Genomic DNA, 26,933 nt, shown 5'->3' with positions numbered 1-26,933 from the left:
CAATTATCATATGGTTTCACTCATACATGGAATATAAGGAACAGTGCAGAGGACCATAGGGCAGGGAGGGGAAACTGAATGGGAAGAAATCAGAGAGGGAGACAAACCATGAGACTCTTAACTCTAGGAAAAAAAACTGAAGGTTGCTGGAGGGAAGGGGGTGAGGGATGGGGTAAGCGGGGGATGGGCATTAAGGAGGTCACGTGGTGTGATGAGCCCTGGGTGTTCTACGCAACCATGAATTATTGAACACTACATCTGGAACTGATTATATACTATATGTTAGCTAATTGAATTTGAATAAAAATATTATTTATTTCTTTAACTTGTTGTTGTTGTCTGAACGGTATACTTCAAACTGGAAGGGATTTAGTTTGGGGATGTAGACCTCTAGTTTGTCCTCTGTTTGCCTTTCACATTGCATTATAGCGCTTTCTTCCGGTTGGCTTTGCTCATGGTTTGAAGCGAGCTCAGAATCTTACAGCTTCTTTGAAGGTGATCTCTTTTTTTCCAGACTCATTCAATATTTTCTTCTTGTGTGTGATTTTCTTCAACTTTACTCTGAAATTGGTGGCATTCTTTTTATTCATCTGGCTTGTGAGTTCAGGGTCCTTTTCAATTTGTATCTCCACGTTTTCCATAATTTTTTTTGAAAACTGTCATCCATTCTCTCCTCAAATATTTTTTTCTGCTTTATGTTCAATCTTCTCTCTCTCTCTGTAACAATTATATGTACGCTAGATATTTTCACTTACCCTCTCCTCTTTTTTAAAAATTCTTTTTGCATTCTGTGTTTCATTCTGGATTTTATTTCTGTGTTGTCTTTTAGTTCCTTCATCTCCTGGTTAACTTCATCTAATCGGCGGCTGATCTGTCTAATACATTCTTAACTTTACTCATTTCAGTTTTCGTGTCTGTGATTTTTGTTTTTTCCTCTTAGAGTTTCCAGTTCTGTTCTTTAGGTCTTGTTCTTGCGTTTTCCGTACTTGCAAATACAGATCTGTTTCTATGGTTGCTTGTATGTTTTCTTCTTTTTAACTCATGTTATTTGCCTGATTGTGTGTGTGTCATTGCAGACTGAGTGCAAGACATTGTATACAGAATTCCACAAATACCTCTGAGGCCTAGAATAATGGTTTCACCCTCTTGGCAGGACCGGCACTAGATGCTGGCTCACTTTCATCCAGTCCCAGAGTCTGAAACGATGTGAAGCTTTGCTTTGGAATTGCTAAGTCTATCTCATTTCATTTTTAAAACCTCACTTTTTCAAGTATCATAAATGAAATCTCAGCTAGCTTGGCAGGGCCTCTCTCTGCTACCTGTGAGACCTGGGCTCCATGTTATCCATAATCCTATGAGGTTGTCAGAAAGTCTGCTCACAATTTTTTTTTTTCTCTACACTTTCCAGAATTTGGAAGATGCCATAAAATGAAACTGTAACCCAAAAGTTTCTTCTCGTGGATCTAATTTTTGAGTGTATTACCTTATTCGGTCATCACGAATCTTCCAGCAGACTTTATAGATTATGCCCAAGTTTTCTGGTTGTCCTCAGTAGCAATATATCTGCAAATTTTCTAGTTCAGCTTCTATTTACTTTTAAATCCACCGCATTCTGAATTTCCCCACCACGTCTCCACCAAAACTTCTATCAAGTCATTAACAGCCTCCAAGTCAGAAGCTCTGAAGGGCAGTTTTAGCCCTTAGCTTTTCGAATAATCCCAATCATTTGATTCTTTTGTCCTCTCCTTCCTCTTAAAAATCCCCTGTTGATGTCCTTCTTTGCATCTGATCTCTTCTCATTCTGCTTTGCCAGTATCTCTTCCCTTCCCAACAATTACACCCTCTCTCTGAGTGAGCTCATCCACTCCAGTGACTTCAGTTATCATCCTGAAGACCCCCGAAGTTATGTCACCAGAGAAGCTCTTTCTGTGAGCTTGCTGGTTATTTCTGCTCAACATTTCTCAAATATACCCATTTTTCCTACCTCCATTGCCTCTGCCTTGGACCAAACCACAGCTTATCCAACGTCCCTAACCCAGCGTTTGTTCTTCCTGTTCCCGAATTATTCCCCGTCTTCTGTCCGCCATAGTCAACAAGGGGCTCCATATCCCAGCAGCTCAGGTTCCCTGCCGGCATGTGCTGGAATGCTCACAGGAGCGAGGAAAGGAGAGCAGGCCGCACCTCACACTGGCTCCTGAGGGGTCTGTTCCAGTCTCATGTCACGTCTCCTCACATCCCATTGGCTGAACCGAATCATGGGCACACCCAACCTCACCATGAGGGGCTGTACCAATCCCCCCCCAAGTTAGGCGAACACATTAGAGTCCACCATTGTTCTTTCCTTCTCTCTCCATCCTTCCTTCTCCACAACACTGACACAGTCATCTCCTACCTCACATGGTTGTTCAAATATGGCTTCTCCAGAAAGCCTTTCCTGCTTCTATAGATTGGGCTGGTTGCATCATTAAACCTTCATTCGTCACGCTCACCCTTACTTGGTTTGTGACTCTTGTTTCTGCCCTGGGGTAGGATTCATGAGGGCGGAGTCTGTGTCTGCCTCATTTGCCTCCATGTCCCTTGTGTCAAGCCCAGCACCTGGCCTTTAACACGTTTCATTAAATAGCCATTGAGTAGACGGACGGATATTTCTGGGTTGCCAAGGGGAGCATCGTATGCAACTTAATCAGTGAACTTGATCAATAGTGGCGGTTAATCTACCATCGGGACATGGCAATAACTCCTTTCCGGCTGAAAGGAGGTTCCTACTGAGGTCAGGCAACAAAGACCTACATTTGTGATACCACTATGATCATATGCTGGTTGGTTCATTTTTTGGAAAATCTATGTACACCCATAAAACGGAAATGCTGCCTGTGCTAGTTAGCTTGTGCAGGTGTTGTGAGGGTAAAGACCAGCATGTCTTATTGTGTCTAGCTCATTTTTAAGGATAGCAACTAACAAACAGATGTTTTCAGGAAGTGCTCTGATTATCATTCCCCCCCTTTCTTAACTTCTTTATCTTGTTCTGTATTTCTCCATCCCCTCTACTTCCCCATCATGTATTTAGAACTAACGTGGGAGGTGCTTACTGTTTGAGAGCTGGGGGAGCCACAATCGTGAATCTAGTCTTATCCTCATAACCTAAGTACTGTTTCTATCCCGACTTTTAGCCTCTCTTACATGAACAGTAGTTTTACTTGATAATCCTAAAAAATCATAGTGAATGCAGGGACACCTGGGTGGCTCAGTTGGTTAAGCATCTGACTCCTGGTTTTGGCTCAGGTCATGATCTCAGGGGCGCAAGATAGAGCCCGGAGTCAGGTTCAATACTCAACAGGGAGTCTGCTGGAGATTCTCTCTCTTCCCCTGCCACTCCCTCTTTCCAGCCTCTCTCTCTCTGAAATAAAATAAATTAAATCTCAAAAAATAAAATAAAATAAAAATTTTTAGAAGTCCAGCATTTTAAATTAATTTTTTATTTTTGTGAAAGTTATTTATTTATTTTAGAGAGAGAGAGTAAGTGGGGGTTGGAGCAGAGAGGGTGACAGGCAGACTCCACACTGAGAAGGTAGCACAGCTTGATCCCAGCACCCCAAGATCATGACCTGAGCCAAAATCAAGAGTTGGACGCCTAACTGACTGAGCCATGCAGGTGTTCCTCCAGCTTTGTTTAATAAAACAATTTAAGGCCTTAACAGGTGCTCTGAAAAATGAAATTCAGAAGCATATAATCGAATGCAAATTAACTGTGCCATTACGTGAAAAAAGAGAGTTTTGAGTGAGACAGCATAGGCAGAGTTAAAGGCAGGCAACAGGCCAGGAGAACGCTTCCAAGACAAGTCACAGGGAATTATCCTGGAGGACGTGCAGAACCAACAAGGAGAAGGCCGAAGAAAAACAGATAAAGTCTGCAGACAACACAACTGATGACGGGCAAAAGATAAATCCACATATTATGAGATCCCCAGCTTTACTGATAAGAAAATGAAAATTTCTACGCAAGTCTTTAGGGCACTGGGAAAGCCTGAGCCTGGCCACGAAGAGAAGTGAACCGTGGCAAGGCCTGTGGCTGCCGTCGGCCACTTCCAGAGCAGGTGGTGGAGCTGGCTTCTCTTCCAGGCCTTAGAAACTGGCCGGCTGAGCTTGGAGATCGTGTCCCCAGCGCAGTTGAGTGTGTAGTCCCAGGATTTAGTTGGGGAGGGCTTCCACTCCTACCTGAGTGGCCTTATGACACAGGGTGGTCCTTTCATGCTTCAGACCCTATCTGTCCCCTTGCAAGGGCTTGTAGGATGACACCCCGGCCCCAGTGGCCACCCGTGGCTCATCGCTGTGGCACTTTACAGAAAAGGTAACCTGGCCATCAGTGTCTCTACTCTCCTCAGTAGCTCTGGCTCTTTTGCTTTGCTAGAATTTGTTTCTGAAGAATTTACAAGTGTGTGAATTCCGTTCTCCAGACTTCCATGGAAATGGAAATGCTTGCAAATGGTGTGTATCATTCATGGTTCAAGCAACAAACGCTCTTGCCGGCTCAGGACACAGAGCTAGGTATGCAGAGGCGAACTGGGAAGGGTCTGACTAGAGCTTGATGAAGAAATTCAATATGGGCCCCAGGGGGAAGAGCACCAGGTGAGTCACTGTAGGCGTCGCGTGAGAAACCCTCACGACCTCCCCTTTACCCAACCCTGATCCCTGAAGTTTCCTGCTTTCCAAACCATAAAAATGCGTAGGAACAGCCAATGTTATTGTTCACACCCCTGCCTTATATTGTTATTAAAGTGATCACTTTTGTCTCCTCAATTAAAATGCAAACTCAGTTTGAAATGTATTTACATTAAGATTTTCAGGGTAAAATTAACTACATTTAGGCTGAAAAGATTCACATTTTGTTCTCTTTTTTAAAAAAACTATTTTATTTTGAAGTCATCTCCGCACCCCACGTGGGCCTTGAACTCATGACTCTGAGATCGTGAGTGGCGTGCTCTCTGACTGAGCCAGCCAGGTGCCCCAATGTACCCTTTTATTCTTAATAAAAGACTAGGTTTAGGGTTGAAGAAATTCAGATTTTTTTCATCTTCATCAAGATGCACTTACTGTCCTCACAGATGGAAAGCAGCTATAAATTTACAGCATGTGTGAGTTTATTGGGTCTAAAAATGTTGGGTCATTATTTATATCTTACTGTAAGAAACACCTTGTCTGGGGAGAAGAAAAAACAGCCTTAGACTGCCAAACTTAGTTGTTATAATTATTAGCTAAATAAAGACTGAAGTTTTTTTCCTGCTAAAACACAAATATGAATTTATTATTGCATACTTTCCATGTTCCCGAGTCCCCGAGCATTGTTTGTGGAGTGTGGAAAAATAGACATTTAACTCGTATTGTCACTAAGCATGTCAGGGGCTTGTCATTTCTCTGGACTCAAGGCCTGGGCATGGGGGTCATAAAAAGTACCCTCCAGGGGTGCCTGGGTGGCTCCATCGGTTGAGTGTCTGTCTTCAGCTCAGGTCTTGATCTCAGGGTCCTGGGATCTAGCCCTGCATTGGGCTTCCTGCTCAGCGGGGGCTCGCTCTCTCTCTCGCTCTGTGTCAAATAAAGAAATAAAATCTGTAAAAACAAATGTACCACCCAGGCTGGTCTTTTTACACTTTTTTGAAAAGAACAAAAGTCTTCTATCTTGGATGTGAAAACGAATTATTATCAACCCTCTTCCTGCCTCGTATTTCCAAGGAAAGGGAAGAAGAGAATGAGAAAACGACACAGCAGCCCCCAAGAGGATGCCGGATGACTGAGGACATTCATTCTTCCCATGAACATACAGTAAGTGCCTACTGTGTGCTTGATCCGGTGCATAGTTCCTGGGTCCAAAGATCGGTCACTATAATAGAGCTCCTGCCCTCTAGAAGCTTAGCGTCTAGAAGAGTCTATTGTGACTTAAGCCAATGACAAAGGTTGATGTCGACTGGCGGAGTCGCTCTGCATACTGGGCTGCTCTGTGCATCTTCTCTGGTAGATGTCCTTTGTGATACAAGGATTGTCCTGCTTTGTGCCCGTCCGATCTTTTTTTTAATCTTATTTAAGTTCAATGTTGTTGCTATAGAGTGTGTCATTAGTTTCAGACGTAGAGTTCAGTTGTTTGTATGCAGCACCTGCTGCTCCTCACGACCGTTTCCTCCTGAGGGCCCGTCCCCCATGACGCGACTCTCCCGCCCACCACCTCAACTTCTTTCCTAGAGTTAACAGTCTCTTCTGGTTTGTCTCCCTCTGATCTCATCTTATTTTATTTATTTCTTTTCTCTGTGCGTCAGGGTAGATGAATCTGCTCAGGGTCCCTCAGTACTACCCCTCCCCAGTGCAGTTCCCAGTCCGCGGGAGTGTGGGATCCCATCATGACCACATCTCCTCCGCTCTTTCCATCTTCTGTGCGGTCCTGATCTCCTTTCTTGCAGGGAGCTGTCCCCTCAGCCATCAGTTCTTCGGGGAGATTAGCTCTACATGTGGGTTTAGACGTGCCATGTCTGTGCAGAAGGTGAGTTCAGCATCTTCCCGGATAGCCATCCCGGACGCCCCCCGGGCCTACTGACTTTTGTCTGCCTTTCCATGGGCCTCAACCCTCCCTTCTTTGCATCCATCATTCAGTCTTCTACTCTCCAGGTTCTTCACAGCTAGTCCAGCCACTTGTCACTGTCTCACTAGTCTCGTATATCTTTTCTGCCCCTTGTCACTTCTCTCTCTTCACTCATGGATGGCCACGCAGGATGCCCAAAGCTCAGCCCTTTGGGAGGACCTTTCTCCATTGTCTTCTGCTGTCACTTGAGTGAGGCTACAAGCAGCTTTCTTTATGATCTTGGGGTTCTTTGGTTCACCAGCATAGAGACAAACACAAGGCCAAGGGTGGTGCAGAGATCATTTAGAGCAAGCCCGTGCCTGGGCATGGTGGAAAGAGCCTCAGTAAGAGGGTTACCAGGGTGTTCCCTCAGCAGAGCCAGGGGAAAGCTTTTGAAGGGACCAAGGCAGGACAGGAGTGACATCTAGGCATGTGGGGTGGGGCGGGGAGAAGTAGATGAAGTTGGGGGCACATGTGCACTTGAAGGAGCATGCGGGTCCGCACATTGTTCGCATTTATGTCTCCAGCCCTGGGCACGATTCTTAGCATGCTGAGGAGGGAAAGGCGCCCACGGTGACTGGTCTGGTCTGGTGTTTGCAGCAGCAAGCCGGTAGTAAGTCAGGCCCACGAGCCTGTTGCAAGATTGTGGCCTTGGGCTTTCTGATTGCATTCAGCACCCGCAAAGCAAGCTGGAGAAGTGGGTGACCTGAGGGGGGCTGAGGTTTTCTGCAAGTTCCTGTCCTGTCAAAGAAGTGCCTCAGAAAAGAAAACCAGAAATGGGTGAGCAGACTTTTCAGGACCTTTCATTCTGAAATGGACTGAAATTGTAAGGCGATGAGGGTGCGAGACAACTTTGTGCCAAGAGCGGCTTTTCCAGGCAAGTGCCTCAGGGTCCTCGAGTCTCACTTGCAGCTCCGTTCTGAGCCCACCCACCCATCCCCCCCCTTCTTGGGTTAGCACCCACCTGCTGTACTGGGTGTGCCACAAATCCACGGAATGACAGGAGCATAGTCTCTTCTGAGGAAAGTGTTAGTGGGTTTAATGTATTCCCGAGACAGTTGTATCAAGTTAGCCTAAAGCATGACTTCATTATTATCTTTATTTGAAAAAGAATTATGACTTAGAGAGATGTGTATGACTGCCGTGTTGGCAAGGAGTGGACTGTGGCAGACTCTAAGGTGTCCATTTGTCTGGACCAGAAAACATTTCCTAGGGTTCCTTTCCAGGACATTCTCAGCTGCAGTGAGGCATGAGGGGGGGTTTTGTGCACAGTCTAGAGGATAAGAGTGAAGTGGCAGGCATTTTGCTTTTCATGCTGGGAAGCTCAGAGCATGTCCTTGTGTGGTCCACCCAAATTTTGAAGTACGTGCAGGCACACGTTGCTACTTACCTCCTGGCTCAGCTCCTGGATGTGAGGAGGAAGCCAGGGCTCTGTCTTTTCTTTGGATTCATCGTTGCTGGGCTCAGCTGCGTTTTTCTTGGCTAATATACTAGTGTCCTATCGCTGCTGTAACAATTCACCAAAACTGAGTGATTTAAAACAACATGAACTTACTATTTTACAGTTCTGGAGGTCAGAATTCTAACGCACGTCTCACTGAGCTAACGTCAAGGCGTCCGCAGAGCTGCGTTCCTTTCTGGAGGCTCTAGACATGAATCTACTTCCTTCCGTTTACAGCTTCTAAAGCTGCCCTAGTTCCTTGGCACGTGGCTGCCTTCCTCTACCTTAAAAACCATCAATGTCACCACGGCTTTCTCTGATGAGGCTGAGAAAGATTCTCTGTTTTTCCGTGCTTACACTGGGCCCCTCTACATGACCCAGGATGGTCTCCCCATGTCAAGATCCCTATCCTTAATCACGTCTATCAAGTCCCTTTGCCATGTCATGTGACGTATCCAGGGTTCCAGGGATCTGGATAGGGACATCTAGGGGGGCGTTATTCTGCCCACCACGGCTGGTTCGTCCACCATCACGCCACCATCAACAACACTTCTCTGGGGAGGTGCCCACCCAAACGTGGTCTCCTGCATCTTCAGGCCTGCTGTCGCCCTGGAAACTTCCAGTCTTTACTGCCACTCTCCCAGCACCCTAGATCCATGTGTGTAAAGCGACGCTTCTTCCTGCCCAGCTCACTGCTCCTTCTGATGCTAGGCTTCTGTCTAAATCTGTACATTGCTCCTTCTTCTCCTAAAAATGCATCTGATCAGCTTGCATTGTTACACAGAGCAAAACAGCAAAAATCAACAGATAAGCAGGAAGGATTGAGTGCAAGATATGGACAGAAAAGTAAAGCAAGAAGGAGGTAATGCTGGTGCACAGCACATTCTCTGAAGTGGAATTTAATCACCAGTAGAGGCTCACAGGTGTGGCTCTGGGTTTCCTTGACAGCAGAGCAAAGAGTGAACTATGGTCAATCACGGGGATTTTTTTTTCCAAGCATTTTTGGCAGCAGCTTTTATTTTTATCTTTTCAATGACCTATTCCAAATACCCTGACACCATAAAACCGATTAAAGCCAAAGGCTTCCTGAAACCTGCCTCCGTCCTGCCTTGTTCTGGGAACACATAGGGTAGTTCCAGCCTGGCTCCCTTACAGTACATCATCCCTCATTCGTGGGGCACCTTTGCCCAGGACCCACAACAACACCTGCTTCCTCTTGTCCTTCGGGGATCAGCTCACATGCCCCTTGCCCCCACCTTCCGCTTCTCTTCCACCGAGTGACTTCTCTGGGGCACTATTAGTGGCTGGGATGCCAACAGGAGCACGTCCGGCCGCTCCCACTGGGGTGTTCCCGACAAGATGCATGTGGAAGCCCACACACCATACGTGCAAATGTCTTCCATCTAGAAGTCAAGCTGACCAAAAGTTAAATGAAGTATGTTCTACCGTCCTTTCTGACAAGTGTACCATTTTAATGAAAAGATTGTAAGAGCCTACTTAGCCAGAGTGAGCCATTTTGTTGTTTATGCAGTAAACTTAGATTGAACCTGCCCCTTGCCCAAGAGGAAAGCGCTTAGAAATAGAACTGGTGAAATACGGCCAAATATTGCCAATAACAGAGCACAGATACCAGGACATGTCAGGCTGGGCAGAGATAACGGAGCCCACACACAAGGACGTGTCCGGCCAGGTGGAAATGTCCAATCAGTGAAAGCGCACGTATCACCCCCCTACCCGCCAAGGATGAGCCAAGCCAGGTGGAGACATCCAATCAGGAAAGCACCTCCCTAACCACCCAAAATTGTGGGCCCTGCCTTTTGGGTGCCAATTCTGACCAGAGTGATAGGCCAGTTCAAATAACTACTACAGGGTGAATTGTAATTCAATTGGCCACCTGTGTGTGGCCAGGCTCGACCACATGGCCTTTACTCTATAAAAGTGAGGCCGGGAGGGGTCCCCTCTTTGTAAGAGACGGCCCTGGCTGGTCCGTTTGATTCTTGATGCTTGGTGCGAAATAAAGCTTTGCTTGACCTTCGCTTTTTATCGGGCTCATCCTTTTGTTCACGGACCCTTTCAAGATTAAAAATATGGTTTTAAATCACTGAAAGTCATTCGGGATGAAAGGCAACTAAAGGTGATGATCGCTGCTCACATGTGGGCATTCTGTTCATGGACCATACAAGATAACCTACACATATAACTCGTAAATTATTATACACTTATTCCACGTGATTTTTGTTTTAATATAGTTTTAAAACTGATTCTCTGTAGAAAGAAATGATTTAAAGGATTAAATAGTGAACTATCATTATATTTAAAAATGTACTTTAAGAAGTACACTAAAGAAAATAGAAAAATTTTTAGAAAGTAAAATTATTTCCAGATTGTAGTTTAAAGTTTTATTTTATTTTAAATATCCAATTATCTGTTAAAATTAAAAGGCAAAAATGCAAATTATAATTAACAATTCATAATTTAAATTTGAAAAGTCCTTCAAGTCTTTTTCTTCAGTTTTTATTAAAATGTAATCAAATCTCATTACATATTTTTAGATAAGTGAGACCAGTGTCCCGTGTCCTTTTTGTCAGAAATCTCAAGATTAGGCTTTGTTTATGGGTTCGTATTCTGACTTATTGATAGACAAACACAACAGCGGGATTCTCCACCGCCAAAGCAACAGGTGTGAGGACCCCCGGATGTGTTAGATGAGCATCAGGAAGAAGCAGGAAACAATATGGAACAGAAAGCACAGCTGGGAGCACGCTTCCTCACGAAAGAGTCTGTGACATTCATGATTCAGGAGGGGAAGGCTTTGATACACAGAAAATAACCGTATTTCTCTCTCACTCAAATGCTCCCGCCGTTCTGACCCCCTACTCTGAAGCCAGTCTCTGCTTATGACTGGCCTTATTTTATTATCTCACTCCCAATTCCAGAACTGGGCTTCATTCGATTCTTTCTCTGTTATACAAACCCACAAGGGGAAGCCAGTCTGGCGAGGAGCCTGACCTTGCCTGTCTGGGTCGACGCTGAGAGTAAGACAGACACGAGCCCCGAGTCCGGAGCAATGTGGGCGCATCTTCGGGCAGATCTGCTGGGAGGGGTCCCGTGGGCTGTAGGTGCAGATGTGGACCCATAGTCTCTATCTTCAAGATGCTCAATTTCTAGTGGGAAAGAAGGACAAACAGACGCACGACAAAAGAAAGTGGCGGGCATTGTTTTTCATCTTTGTTTGGTCTCCATCTGTAACTCTGTCTGCTCCAAAGTGAGCTTTTACTGTATCAGTGCAGGATGTAAAAACATTTAAACCACACACGCATTATTTTGCAAAGAACAAGCCACATTTACAGGACTTCAACTACCTGTATTATACTACAACGGAATATGATTTCCAGGGAAATTTTTTACTATATGCACATAATAAACACACTTTGTTTTTTAATGTTATAAGGTCACTGAATTTTTTGATCCCCCCACATTAGACCTTTTCACATCCATTTTTTCATAGTATAAATAATCAAAAACAGAGAGTAAGCCTGTAATTTATATTCTTTGTAAATGTCTAATCATACTAATGAGGTCCCAGCTCAATTAAACATACAACCAACAGCATTTCAATTTCAGATACGTGTTGTTATCTGAGTATCAAGATAAAAGTTGATTTATCTTGACATCTTGAAATAAAACTTGATTATTTATGACCATAAGAACTGGTCCCATTTCTCGGTTCTCTGCAGTGAAATTAACCATTTGAAGAAGAGGTTTGGATCTAACCTCAGGCCATGTGTCCATTGACTATTGAGTTTGTTCTAGTGGGATTCTGTCCTTGCCCTGTGTCTGCCCGCTGAGTTCCACAACAGTCAGCCAAAAGGGAGGGGTTTTTGGTAATCATTAGAGGGATTGCTAGGTCACGACACCCTGCTACATTGAAGCTATCATTTATCCTGGGGGTAGAAACAGTTTCTGACAACTCTTTTTTTAACAAAGTTTCCATTTTATATTGCCCCTGGCTTATTAATCTCCTGGGGTGTGAAAAACCAGAACTCTCTCTGTGTATTTGCATCCACATTTTACTGCTGTCCACACCCTGATTTCCAAAGGCCCAAGGGAGACCTTTGTGCTAGAGACTCCTCTCTAGGTTTTCCCAGCACTTGGGGAAAGCCCGATGTTTTCAGCTCTGGCACTGGGATCAAGTCAGAGTGGGTGAGGAACCAGCCCAGCCCCTTCCACGAAGTTACACCCTGAGGAATGACTGCCAGGAATAGGTAGTTTCTAAGTGGAAGATCAGTTGATATATTCCTTCCAGGTAAAGATGACACTTTAACAAAGCGCGAGAAAGCAATTGCATTTTGAAAGGAACATGCTCTTTAACAAGAGCATTGGAAGTGAGTGGTTGGCAATGTTTTCATCAGTGCATCGAGTCACTGAGGTGGTGTTGCTGACATAATGTCACCTTTGAAACCATTTATGTTCACACGCTTTGGAAATTGGAAACAATTTTCTGCCCTATTTAATAATCTTTCAAATGATGACTTTCAGTGAGCTCTCAACCTATTTGTTTAAAACATCAAAAAGCCTGCGCATTCTGATGACATGCCAGGAGCAGGGGATCGACAGAGAACAAAGACCAGCTCGCTTGAATACAGAACAGTTTGCTTTCACAGGCGAACTTTAACAAAACTCGGCATCGTCGGTTGATGGAATTGGTAAATAAGTACTATAATTTAGTAAATTCTGGATTACTTTATTAGACATCATACAGTCTTATGAGAATTCTTTTTCAACTAAGCAGCCATTAAGCTGGAATTAGAACTGGAATTTCACAACACAAAACACAAACACTTTGTGTTTCATAACACAAAGTGAGAAACCCAGATTCCCAAATGCAATAATGGTATTTGGCAGTATCCCCTAGACTTTTAAATTACAAATTTGAATCCCTATACACTTTAATTCAGCACCAATAAACTATCCTAAAATAAAATTTCACAAGCAGTTCTGTATTTATATTCAACGGAATTAATTGCAACATTATTTAAAATAGCAATGCAAGACAGAAAGACAATTAAATGTCTAACAAAAAGGGAATGAGATAATACATTTTCCAGTACATACCTGGAGGAATATGTCACTTTCAGAAGGCGTGAAGCATGATTACAGAGGTTGACATGAAACAGACTGTAAGTGAGAGAGCAAGTTACCTACCATTCTGTATTCCTTTATTCTTCTCAGTGTGTGTGTGTGTGTGTGTGTAGGGGAATAAAGGGGAGAGCACTACACTACTACTTAATAATAAATACCTCTGAAGATTAGGATTAGCTTGGTGTATTGGAAAGGACTAGACCTGACAAAACTGTGTCAAATTGCAATAGTTTCCTGCATGCTGAAGCCAAATTTGTGTGTTAAGAGCAAAAGAGAAGGGTTTCTATTTGCATATGGTGGACTAGGCATTCAGATCAACTCTCCCACTGAGGACTAAGAGAACAAAATATAAATTATAAGTTATAAAAAATGTGCTTGAATGCAAAGGAAAGTTAGCAAAGTATTAGGTTCTTTGGCCAAGACTAGTTATCTTGCCCACATAAAGAAAACATATTTTCAAAAAATTTCAAACAAAATTCACACTGAACTCATCTGGATGCCTTCCTCAGTTCAGCAGGTGGAGACTCTGCGTGATAGCTTCTCATTTCAATTTTTCTTTTTTCATTCATGTAGCTTCTCCTTGTGCTTCAGGTGATCTGTGATTTTGTACCAGGCATTTTACTTATAAACATTCTTCACAGGACCAGTTGGAAGACTAAGATCATGTCCTCCTCCTCCAGAGAGGATTTTTATTGACTTTTCCTGAGCACCTGGGGCACAACAATCTAGGATCCACTTCATCCAACTTGGGCTGCGGGCTGTCCCAACACTGGTCTTCTAGCACACGACCTCCCCAACTCCAACCAAAGACATAAGAGGTGTATTCAGACCCCACTTCGGTGAACCTCCCTGCACAACTTTTGTTCTCCTGGGCTAAGAAGTTAGGCAAAGGAACTGCTTTGCCTCGAGCCTTGTGTTCTAGCACGGCAAATGCTCCAGGTAGAGGTGGCTCCAAATGTCAAGCCCACACATTTTCACTAACTGATAGAAAAGCAGACCAAAAAATCATCAAAGATGTAAAAACATGGATAAACAATCAAAAGATGTGGCCTAACAGACAAATGTGAAACATTTCACCCACCAAATTAGAGGCCCATTTCGTTTTTCAAGAATACATTGATCATTTACAAAAACTGACCCATATGTGATTCCTAAAGCAAGTCTCAAAATGATCAAAATTACATAACAAATAGTTTCAACCGCAATTCAAGTAAACAAGAAATCAACAAAATACATAACTAGAAAATTTTCTTACATGTGATTTAAGAAACCTACTTCTAAATAATTTCAATATAAAGAAGAAACCATCATGTTTAGGAGATAGTTTAAACTGAATGAAAATAATACCATATTCAAAACAGAAAGCCATCATTTTTAAAATGCCTTTCCTAGGGGGAAAAATGCTGAAAATTAACAAACTGAGGGTTGCTGGGGGGAGGGGGTTTGGGAGAAGGGGGTGGGATTATGGACATTGGGGAGGGTATGTGCTTTGGTGAGGGCTGTGAAGTGTGTAAACCTGGTGATTCACAGACCTGTACCTTGGGGGATAAAAACATATGTTTATAAAAAATAAAAAATTAAAAAAAATGGTAAAGATATAGATTTAATTTTAGATATTGATGTTACTGTGAAAATGATAAACACAAAGGATATTCTACACTAATAGAAAAGGAATGAAATGAGGACAAAAATGCAAAGCAGGGTGGGGGGGAGAAACAGAAAATCAGGGAAATTGAAAGTACAAACTGATATGGTAGAAATAAATCCAAATTTATCACTCACTAAAAGTACACAAAGAGGGGTCCTTGGATGGCTCAGTCAGTTCAGTGGCTGCCTTCTGTCCAGGTCATGATCTCAGGGTCCTGGGACTGAGTCCCACCTCGGGCTCTAAGCTCAGCAGGGAGCCTGCTTCTCCCTCTGCGTCTACCTCTCCCCCGCACCCTGCCACCTGTGCTCTCTCTCTCTCTCTCTCTCAAACAAACAATAAATAAAATCTTTTAAAAAGTAAACAAACACAGTCGTAGTCTTTACTGAAAGGACTAAGGTTTCCTTCCTTCCTTCTTCCCCTCCTCCCTCTTTCTTTCTTTCTTTCTTGTTCAGTTAGTCAGCATAGAGCACAGCATTAGTTTTTGATGTGGTGTTCAACGACTCAGTAGTTGCATGTAACACCCCGTCGTCATAACAACACGTGCCTCCGTACGGCCCATCCCCCAGTTACCCCATCCCCCCAACCCTTCCCTTCTGTAACCCTCAGTTTGTTTCCCAGAGTTCAGAGTGTCTCGTGGTTTGTCTCCCTCTCTGATTTCTCCCCATTCAGTTTTCCCTTCCTTCCCCTGAGGCCCTCCACGCTATTCCTTATGCGCCACATACGAATGAAAGCATGGAATAATTGTCTTTCTCTGCTTGACTTAAGGTTTCCTGATGAGATTAAAAATCAGATCCAACTTTTTACAAAGGACGCATGGATGACACAGCAAAGGGCTGGGGGAGGAGGTCCAGGGAGATGTTGCCCCACACGATGCTGACACAGCTGGGTCAACATCAGACTGAAGTGAACCCTTATGTGTAATGCCCAAGTTTTCGTGTTCGAGAGACCACCAAGGAGCCAACACCGATGCAATCACGCAAGGGTTTATTTGACAAGCTTAAGCTTGGGCCCAAGTATACCTGACACAGCGGAGTAGGGACTTGGACCCTAACACTAGTTAAGGCAGGGGTTTTTATGGGTCATCACCAGAGGCTGGGGGCAGGGGGAGAAGAAGTTTCAGACTTTTCTGCAATAAGCTGATTAGCTGCTGCTGGGCTTTTTACAGGGTTAGGTACTTTCTTGGAAGTGTTTACAGGGTTAGGTATTGCTGCTACTAAAGTCGGGTTGGGGTCCCTGGAACTAAAATAAAGTAGGGGAAAGTTCAGCCCTCGGTCACAGGGGCCTGAGATGGCTGCCGAAGCTAAAATGGCTGTACTTGTGCTAATGCTAAACTCGAGGTGGGAGGGCCTTAATTTTCCCGGCCTCCACATTACGTACACAGACTTAAACATACACTGATTTAAGGGGAAAAAATCTAAAAAGTCTAAGTTAAGGGAAAAAACTTTCTTGGAGAGACATGTTGATAAAAATATCAATAAGAAAACATAATTCTAAGCCTTTGATATTAGCTGGATTATTCTCTTAATTCCTAAAATTTATGTCTTCTTGAAGACCAAAGCTGGGACAGAGTGGTGGGGAGTGGGTGGTTTCTCACTTGTACCTCGGGTAAGAAGGGGAGGTCTTGGCTGAGACAAACGTTCTGAGTAAGTTCTCCAAGGAGAGGAGACAGTGGCTGGGTTTGGGTCTACTCCTGTATGGTTGTATGCTGAGTTCCTTTCGTTGGTACATTTGTTTGAAAAAACATTTACTCAAGCACTCTGTGTGAGCTCTACTCCAAGTCCAGGGGCTACAGATGGGATGAAGACAAGGTTTCCTTCCCATGGGACCCTGCCATCGCAGAGGGGAGACAGACACCAAGCAGGAAGCTCCAGTCAGATCTAAAGTGTGCCAAGGGTAGGTAGGCACCAAGGATAAAAACCAAAGAGGGAAGGGCCATAGGCCAGACCAAGGCTCAAAGTGTCAGGGAGAGGACCGGAGAAGGTGGCGTCTGAACCAACACCTAAAGGAAGGAGGCGAGAGAGCAAGTGAGAAGGGAAGAACCTTGCAGGCAAATCAGAAGGCAAGAGTTCCCAGGTAGGAGGACTCCTGCCTGCCTGGGGACTGAGGGCGGCCAGCATGGGGAGTGCACAAGGAGTGTGTAGAGTGGGTAAAGCTCTCACTGTTGTCCGGGGGGAAGTGGGACTGCATAGCGGGAACTTGACAGATGAGAAACAAACCCAACTTTGGTGTCTTAGGACCATGTGGATGGCTGGTGGAGAGCAGAGAAATGGGGCAACGAGCCTGAACCTCAGGAGAGATGGTGAAGGCTAGAACTCGGGCTCCCACAGGAGCAGGCCCACGCACCAGGCTGAGGGTGGGAAGAGGACCAGAAAGGGAGAAGTTGAACCAGAACCCCACCAGATGTTAGAGCTAGCAAGGCCCTGCAGCATCATGTGACGGGAGGAAGGTGGCTAGACCATGAATCCTAGGAGACTGGAGCTTGGATGCTTGGAAGCAGAGCAGTCTCCATCCACTGAACTGGGAAAAGCAACCAGATGAACTCGTTTTGGGTGAATTCACATTTTTCAAGTCTGCTTCCTTTTGGTGGCCAACATGTTCTAGAATGTTTGTAAATCAACATGAAAAGAAGAATCACATTGATCGATCTACACATTTTTTAGTGGGAATATTGACTTCAAAGGACAAAGGCTCATTTTGTCAGAGGCAGAATTATGAGGGAAAGGGGGACATGCCCTGAGAGTGACAGCATCCAGAATATCAATGGTGTGAAAGAGACAGGGACATTTAGACACCTCATGAGCAACTGCGTCATGGAGAAAAAAGGTGATGTTTTATCACGTTTTCCCTGCATATGCCCAAGTGCACTGTTGTCTAGCTTGCAGATGAAATCATGAAAATATTATAATGATGTAACCTGTTAGTTCCTAACAGCCCTTCACTGAGCCTGGCAGTGTCCCCATCCTAATTTTATTTTATTTTTTTAACTCTCATTAGTTCTCAGTTTTAGTGCTTTGGATAAATTCAAGTTTTATGGGCTTTTATTTAAGCTATTAAATTAAATTGGTTTTGAAACGAATTTCTAAGTAATTTCCCCTTGTGAGTTTCCCACTGAGCATGCCCAGTGCCTATTTATTTTACCAAGAGGTGTTCAAATGACAAAAAGTCAAATAATTCACAGGATTCATCTGATCTTCCTGCAGAATTTTGCATGACAGAGAAAAACAGGTTTCTTAAAACATATCTTTCAGTGTTTTGTATGAACCAAAGATAATAAGAAGACAGTTTCAGTTCAAACCTGTTCAGGAGCAGAAAATGAGGGGCCTCTAGTGACTTTGTATCTCGCTCCCATGGGTCTAGATGAGACACTAAAATGTTTCTCTTTCAGTCTCCTCATTGGGCTGGGACTTTTGCTCCCCTCACATCTCCAAGGAATGAAGGCAGAGTGAGCGAGAGTGGGGACACATGCAGGTCGTATGGAACTTACCAGGAAAAGGAAATACCTATGAAAATCTAAACTCTTACATAAACGGAAGTAGTGCTCCGAAACTGTTTCATGGAGGAGGTGCACAGTTTTTCACTTTCTGACAAGAACCCCTGTGTCTGTGTCCACAGTGAGACCCGGAGAAATCTTGGAGCAGAATTTCATGCAAGGATTACAGACAAAGATAAAAGGTCCCAGGAAAGCTGGGGCAGAAAATCAGATTCAGAGCATAGGGATATTTTTTGGTGTGTTTTTTTTTCTTAAGATTTATTTTTTTATTTTAGACAGAGAGTGCACACGTAGGAGGCACAGGGAGAGGGAGAGGGAATCTCAAGCAGACTCTCCCCGAACGTGGAGCCCAACATGGGCCAAGTCGATCTTAGAACCCTGAGGCCATGATCTGAGTGGAAACCAAGAGTCTGATGTTTAATCAACTGTGCCACCCAGGCTCCTCTAAGGAGTATTTTTCTAACTAAGAAGACTCATTTATTGAGCCATTATACCATACAGAGAAGCTAATTAATACATGTTGCTGACTGCAACAATCAGGGTTCTGCAGACTAAAGAGTCAGTGGAGTCTACCTATCTGTCTATTTATCCATCCATCCGTCCGTCCATCTGCCCATCCATCCATCCACCATCCATCCAGCCAGCCAGCCACCCATCCATTGTCTGTCTATCCATCTATCATCATCTGTCTCTGTACTCTTTGTATCTATCTGTCAGTCTAGCTACTCACACATATGTAAGTAGAGATGGGGAAAAACTCAACTGAGGGGAAATATGAGGCGCTATGAGAGATGGTGGGCTCTGATGCCGTTAGAATGAGTCAAGAAGGCTTTGGTGAGGACACGAACTTTAGTTCTGCTCTGAAATCTGCATAGGAGAAAGTCCAGCAGTGGGTGGGCTGTAGGGACGCAGGCGAGGAGGGAAGAGCCACGGTTGAAGAACCGAGGAGCCGCTGGCAGGGTGGGGGGCCGGGGAGCGAGAAGTGAGCTTGGAGCGCGGGCGCAGCCACGGGGAAGGGCTGCACTGGGGTGTCGGCCCAATTTCAGGGGCCAGCCCTAGACTGGCAGTGGGTAGGTGAGGTGTGGGGCTGCCGTGTGAGAGAGCAGAGACACACAGATGTGGGGTCCTCGGTCCCTGGCTTCTGCCTGCAGACCGTGTCAACGTGCCCGCAAAGTGGATACAAAGGCTGGACGCTGGTTTTCCTCGCACCGCGGATGCAATCTGCGAGACCCCCTCAAAGGGTTCGAGTCGCTGCTTTCTCATTTTAAAATACCGAGTCCATAATACCCTAACGATCTTCGCGAGGAGTGAAAAACCAAGGATAGTGAAATCCAGTAGGCAGGTGTGGGCACGCTGTGGGACTGTGGGGAATCTCTGCGTGGGGCTTGAACTGGAGCGTGAGAAGAAATAAGGCCACAAGGTTGCCAACCACGCATCGGAGCGCGCGGCAGCCTCGTAACAGGGGTAGCCAGTGCGGGTTTCACTCAGACTCTCCGCGTGTGACTTCTTTTCTTTCCGAGGGAACTTTTAACCTATTAATACTTAATCATCCTATGAAACTACAACTTCTCCAAGTCCCCTTGTTACAAATGGAAATGATAGATATGTAGCCACGAAAATAAGTCTGCTGAGGATTTTAATCGGCACACACGCTTAATTTTAAATGAACTTTTAAAATCATACTACATACTGTATATCCCTGGGAAGTACTCTACCTGGGTTCCCATCCCCACTCTATGAGCGAGGGAGGCAATTTCACTGGCTAGTTGAGAAAGTCAAGATTCGGGGGGATTAAGTTACTTGCACAAGGTCATGCAGAGAAGTGGTGATCTTGAATCCAACTCAGTTTTCTAAATAACGAGAGAGCATGTTTTAGGGAAAAAGACCGGCAAAAGCACCGATAATAAAGAAAGAACCCATGGGCTAAATGAACAAATCACAGTCTGTGAGCTGTGACCCTGCTGGGATCTGCTGACCCTGTCTAGGTATTAATCATCACATAAACCCATGACCTATTTGCTATGACAACCTCTTATTTTCCACCTAGAATAGGACTTTCTGTTTCACGAGTTAACCCCATTTGAATATTTGTGGTCCATTCGCTATGTATCGAGCACCCATGAGAGCCTCCCAAACCATCTTTTAGGTTATGTGAAGCAGAGATTCTTTTAATTATGAACTGCTCTGTTGCATAATATTTGGAAATGGGCGTTTGAGTTCACACAGCCTTGTTTATTTAAATAAGCATTGCCCTCAAGGGTATAGTTTCGTTAAATTATTCAGGGGCAGGGACCTGAATCTTGGCTTAATTAAAAGCTCTGGAATCATCAATCGGATCAGGACTCATTTGAACACAGTCAGACACCCACAGAGCGAAAGAAACTTCCCAAGCAAATGGGGGTAGTGTTGCTTGGCTTCTTCCGCAACCAGAACAAATCTCCCCCGTTTTGTAATGCCAGACCTTTTAAACATGCAGATGAGGTTAGAAATGTCCGGTCAGGAGTGCTGCCGAGTAAACCTCAGCGTGTGTCTCCCTGCATTTAGTGGCTGGAACGTCACATTCTCTTCATCCAGATACTTGCCTGGCTGCCCTGGACATGTTTCCCATCCTCTCTGTCTGCTACTCGGTCTCTCTGGGAGGTAAAACCAGGGCCAAAGATGGAACAAGGAAATTCTCGGGAACCCTCACTGGCATTGTATAAACATCGTCTTTTCAGATTCCTTCGATTGCGACCCACGAAGCATACCTCGTTACTCCAGGAGCCAAATGTTCTCCAAGCAGCCAGAAGCGTTTTCAGGCTGATGCTTAAAAATAACCTTTGAATCGGGACCAAATTGTGTTTCCTCAACCACCTACTTATTCTTCCAGTGTCTGTGAATAACATTTTCTTGTCTACGAAAATAAGGGTCCTTCATTGTCTGGCAAAACTGGGCAGAAAGACATACCTGACAATACGGTTTTCTGAGCAGCTGACAGTCCTTTCAGGGCAATCCCCTCTGTTTTTGGGACATTGCATGGGAATATTTGGGAACCGTATTAAATCAATTTTTCTGTGTTCTTACACTGATTATTCTGTGTTTATTAAATTTGTGTCCTTTGCCTTCGGTGACAACTCTGAGTGTCAGTCATGGGGTTGTTTTATCGATGTGTAAAGCTAGAACATTTGGCTGAACTTTTATGGAAGCTGGGACATTCCCCAAAATGTGATTTATTGACAGCAACTTACTTTCTTGTTATCCGCCGTTTTCCAGGGTGTTTGCATGAGGACGTTGGCGACTGCGCGGTCCACTGGTCTGCCGACGCTCTTTATCCTCCACAGCTGAAGTACAAAATCACAAACCCAGGTAGCTTTCCCCCCTCTTCCTTTCTGTGTAGTAGAGAGTGACTGTCTGTGATTGACCGCCGAGAGACACGGAGCCTGATTATTTGTGCCCAACACTGTTTCTCCTCCATCCCACAGGCTTTATTCCCTCCTCATCTCCTAAGATGCTGTTGGCTAGGAGAGCGGAATGAGGCAAGGGCATTCCTCAGCAATGTGACAATTTCAATGGTCTGTATCTTTTTATGATACTTGGAAGTTCTCATGATTATGTGAAGACAGTTTTGCAGATATAATCATATGTAATTTTTCCTAGGATCTGACCTAGTTTACTTTCAACTGAATTTGAAGCCCAAGCAGCATTAAGAGTCTGCCTTTTCAGGTGACAGCAAGCCAGCATTTCCAAAAAAGACCTGTGCAGACTTTATGGGGGTCTCTCTCAGCCCCTAGTCAGTGCTTCGGTTCACTGCCACTCAGCTCGGGTACACACCCCACTGGCATCAGTGAGACCGGGGAGAGGCAGGACGGAGATGGAAATATTCCCTGTTTCTCAGGATGAAATCTGTTTGGATCTCACAATGGCAAACCTTGCTCCTTTGGGGCAATTCCTTGGTTCCAAAAAGCTCTGTTGTTCTAGAGAAGATGTGGTAAAATGGATGTTTCTGAAAACAACATATAGACGTGAGGTCCCGTTCATCTGTGCTTTAAGATGACGTGCGTCCCAGTCCCCGGGGTCTGAGTGCTGGGTTATAACAGAAGAAGGCACACCCAGTATATGCTCAGTCTGCTTAAACCCATATACACCAAAGGTTTAGGGGAGATTTTGAAGAGTTTTACTGATTTGCTCAAAGTCTACCACAAATAGTCCCTACACACCAAGGACACTCAAAGCATCTTTATTAAAGATTTGTAAAAATAAGACCGGTATCATCTAAAGCTGGTCCCAATTGGAATCTTTTCATGTCATCTTTTAAAAAATATTACAATTCAGTAGAATACATTTGCTGAAAGTCTAACAAACTCTGCTTTTAAATTATAGAGTAGAAGTATACAGGGTAACCTGTGACATTTCTATGCAAAGCTCATTGGGATGCTCTTATGTGGCCATCTTGGAGGTAAGGCAGTCGTGGCTGATTTTACCTCGAATCTAAGGCATATTTGGAAGCTTGGTGACTCAGGAGTCAGGACATCCTTGCGCTTTGATGAAATCCACAACATATAACATCCTTCCCAGAGTTTCCTTTAACAAAGCAGTCGTGGATTTTTTTTCTTAGGGCTATGCCAATATTTTATGATTTTTTACGTGCCTCTTAGGGGGCTCTACCTTTTTTCTGGTTGATTTGAGGCATCCGTCCCACCTTCCTGCTTCTCTGCTGCTCTTCCGACTATGTTCCTACAATAGTGACTGCTGCCATGTTAGGCTGCTTCAACCCACTCTCACTTCGCATGGGTCTCCATGTTGAGACCCGTTGCCAACTAAGAATGCTCCCTTCTTTGGCAACAATCCAGTCACCTGACAGCTATGAAATCCTACCTGGCATGGCCCTGGCTGCCTTCCAGCTTAGACGTTAGGCCGGGTAGTGGAAGGATGCAGATGGTGACTGTATGCATTTCCTAGGGCTGTGGAAACAACTGACCACACACTGGGTGGCTTAAAACAATGGAAATTTATTCTTTCCCGCTTTTGGAGGTCAGAAGTCCAAATCCCCTCCAATGGTTCTAGGGAAGCATTGCTTCATGCCTCCCCCATGTAATGGTGGCTCCTGGTGGCTCCCCTGGGCCTGGACTGCATCATTCCGATCTATCCATCTGTCTTCATGTGGCCCTCTCTGTGTCCCTATAAGGACACTTGTCATTGTAGTTAGAACCCACCCAGATAATCCAAGATGACCTCAGGTCAAGCTCTTTAACTAAATTATATCTATATTGACTCTTTTCCCAAATAAGGTCACAGTCACAGGTTCTGGGGTTTGGGACATGGACACAACCTTTGGGGGGCCACCAGTCAACTCACTACAAAGGCAGAATTTGAAATACCACGAGAGTCTATATTTATAGTAAATGTCTGCTTGCCATGTCTATGAATTCAGAGACTGCCCATTTGTTGGATGGTAAACATTCTTGAGGGCTGTCCTCATTTTCATTTGTTTCCACGTATTTTGAAAATAGCTTCTTTGATTTCCTGGTTCACGCATTCATTGTTTAATAGCATGTTGTTTAGCCTCTGGTATTTGTGGTCTTTCCAGATTTTTTTCCTTGTGGTTGATGTCAAGTTTCTTATGGTCAGAAAAGGTGCATGGGATGACTTCAATCTTTTTGTATTTGCTGAGACCTGATTTGTGAGTTAATATGTCATCTACTCTGGAAAACGTCCTATGTGCACTTCAAAAGAATGTGTATTCTGCCGTTTTAGGATGGAATATTATGACAACACATCTGTTTCAGTGTCATTCAAAGCCATTGTTTCCTTGTTCATTTTCTGCTTAGGTGATCTGTACATTGATGTAGGGGGTGTTAAAGTCTCTTACTATTACTTTATTTTTACCAGTTCTTTTTTTTTTTTTAAGATTTTATTTATTTATTATTTGTCAGAGAGAGAGCAGGAGAACGTAAGCAGGCAGAGTGGCAGGTAGAGGCAGAGAGAGAAGCAGGCTCCCTGCTGAGCCAGGAACCCGATGTGGGACTCGATCCCAGGACCCTGGGATCATGACCTGAGTCAAAGGCAGTGGCTTAACCAACTGAGCCACCCAGGCGTCCCCCAGTTAGTTCTTTTATGTTTGCTATTAATTGTTTCATATAATTGGGTGCTCCCATGTTGGTGGCATAAATATTTACAATTGTTTGATCTTTCTGTGTGATTGTCATTATTATTATTATATGTGTCCTTTGTCTCTTATTACAGTTTTTGTTTTAAAGTCTAGTGTGTTCAATGTAAGTATTGCTACTCTGGCTTTCTTTAGACAGCCAGTGGTATAATAAATGTTTCTTCATCAATTCACTTTCAATCCTTCAATCCACAGGTGACTTTGGGTCTGAAATGAGTCTCTTGTAAATAGCATATAGATTCTTTTTTTTTTTTTTTTTTGGTCCATTCTGACATCCTTTGTCTCTTGATTGGAGCATTTAGTCCATTTACGTTCAAAGTAGTTATTGAAAAGCATTCCTTTCATGAAAAAACACTAACATTAAAACGTGAGAAGATACAAAAATTCAGTTAGAATATTTTTCAAATTTCTATCTGTCTCCTGTCCTGCTAGGGTCCACATGGTAGAAGAGCTTTGACTGGGAAGGTTTTTATAAAATGACTTTCTTAGTAGGTCTTTCTGTTTTTTGTTGTTACAAGATTAATTACTTCATTTTATTTATTTGTTTGCTTGTTTGTTTAGAAAGGCTGGAGGGGCAAAGGAAGAGGGAGAGAGAGAATCTTAAGCAGGCTCCACATCCAGGGCAGAGCCTATGTGGGGCCAATCTCATGACCCTGAGGTCATGACCTGAGCTAAAATCAGGAGTAGGATTCTTAATGAACTGAGCCACCCGGATACCCCCAAAGTTAATTACTCTAGAATGTCAGTAATCCTTCCACAACTGCCCAGATGGGAGCCAACTCTGCTGATCTATTCAGTCCTGCAGATGGTGGTAGGAGCCTGAAGTGGCCTCACGCAAGGGTGAAGTCGGGAGCTCTTGTCACTGCACTTACTGTTACGTAATCCCAAGAGGGCATGGATTTGGGAGAAGGCTGGTGGTATTATACTTTTTGGGCTTCTAAAGTATTAGAGAAAATCTCTCTTTGAATCTGATTTTTATCCTGTCTTACTGGCCTCCTGTGTTTTTGATGTCAGTTGGCCAATAAGTCCCTTTATGTTCTCCCTAAATCCATCAGCCCCTACAAGTACCGTGAGCCAGGCATGGTGATGAGTGCTTTATGTGGAAAAACTTATTGAAAGAACCCCAAAGAACCATCACCACTTAACACAAGAAACACAAGCTGTAATAACTTAGCAATCTATTGGTCAAAATCGCACCAAAGAATGCATGTAGGGTTTTCATCTTAGTAGGCATGATTTCTCTTCTTTCCACGAAGCAGGAAAAGCCTTCAGTATGTGGGTTTCTGTCATTACTTACACATTTTGTGAGTCAGTTGCTGCAGGAGAGAGATCGCATGTTGGTCTAATTATCATTCACATTCTACTTAAAAAAAAAAATGACAGACAGAAATGCAAACGTTTTCTTCTTGCAGGCCATTTCAGAAATTGGGTTAACTATTTATTGACTTGCCAATATCAATCTTTTAAATAAAGGATTCAGCTCCTCAGTGAAGGAGACATTTCAAAAATTGAGTTAGAGGTTGTGTAGCAATATCAGAATGATGAGGGCAACCATTCCACCTCCAGGCAAAAAGGGCCAAATGGAAATAAAAATCAAGAGAAGAATATTGATCTAATACTGTGAAGATGTTCACTGGAGTCGGGTCATAGACAGGTTGGCAGGTCTGGCTTTCTGCCCAGTGGCTTCCTTCCTTCTAATCCTGACTGAGAAGGAAAGGCTATCTTGGCTGCCTGCCCAGCAGGTGACATAAATTCACCCAGGACCTACTGGGGGCAGAAGAAGCTGACTATGTGTTCAGGCATGACTTAGAATGTGAACCTCTAACCTGTGCTTGTCCCAGGGTCTCACTTATTTATTTATTTATTTTTTAATTTAATTTAAATTCATTTTTTTTCAGTGTTCCAAAATTCATTGTTTATGTACCACACCCAGTGCTCCATGCAATACGTGCCAGGGTCTCACTTTTTAAAATATTGTCAGGATGGGCTGTTGATTCTTAGAAAGGAATGAAAGCATTGAGTGGAAAATCTCAGCTCCATCGGATGGCATGAGCAAGACACTGAAAACCAGCGTTTCATTAAAGATAAGCAGCCAGGGTTGAAATACATAAACCAAACCTTTCACCCCTTGAAACTTCCTTCATTAAACGTGGAAACACAGAGACAGCGTTGAGTCTCACAAGTGCAGTGCAAAGAAGTATGGACGCAGAGCCGTGCCTCCTGAGCCATTGTCAGCTGTCCTCTCTCTAGAGTGCTCCGGGCACACTTGTCCGGAGGTGCTGTCTGCCTCTCTGCATCAGCTCTGCAGTGTGGGGAAGAAAAAGTACATTTTTATTCCTTTCAATTACAAGGATGTTGTATATCTGGCATACTAAAGAGGGAAATTGGGTCTCTTTTAATTAGAGGAAAAGCAGAAAGACTTTCATAGGCGAGCACTGCAGCCAAGGGTATGTCATCTTTGCT

The sequence above is a fragment of the Mustela erminea genome, chromosome 3, assembly GCF_009829155.1.
Source record: "Mustela erminea isolate mMusErm1 chromosome 3, mMusErm1.Pri, whole genome shotgun sequence".
In the NCBI taxonomy this organism is placed as follows: Eukaryota; Metazoa; Chordata; class Mammalia; order Carnivora; family Mustelidae; genus Mustela; species Mustela erminea.
Note: the sequence above shows the minus strand (reverse complement) of the source record.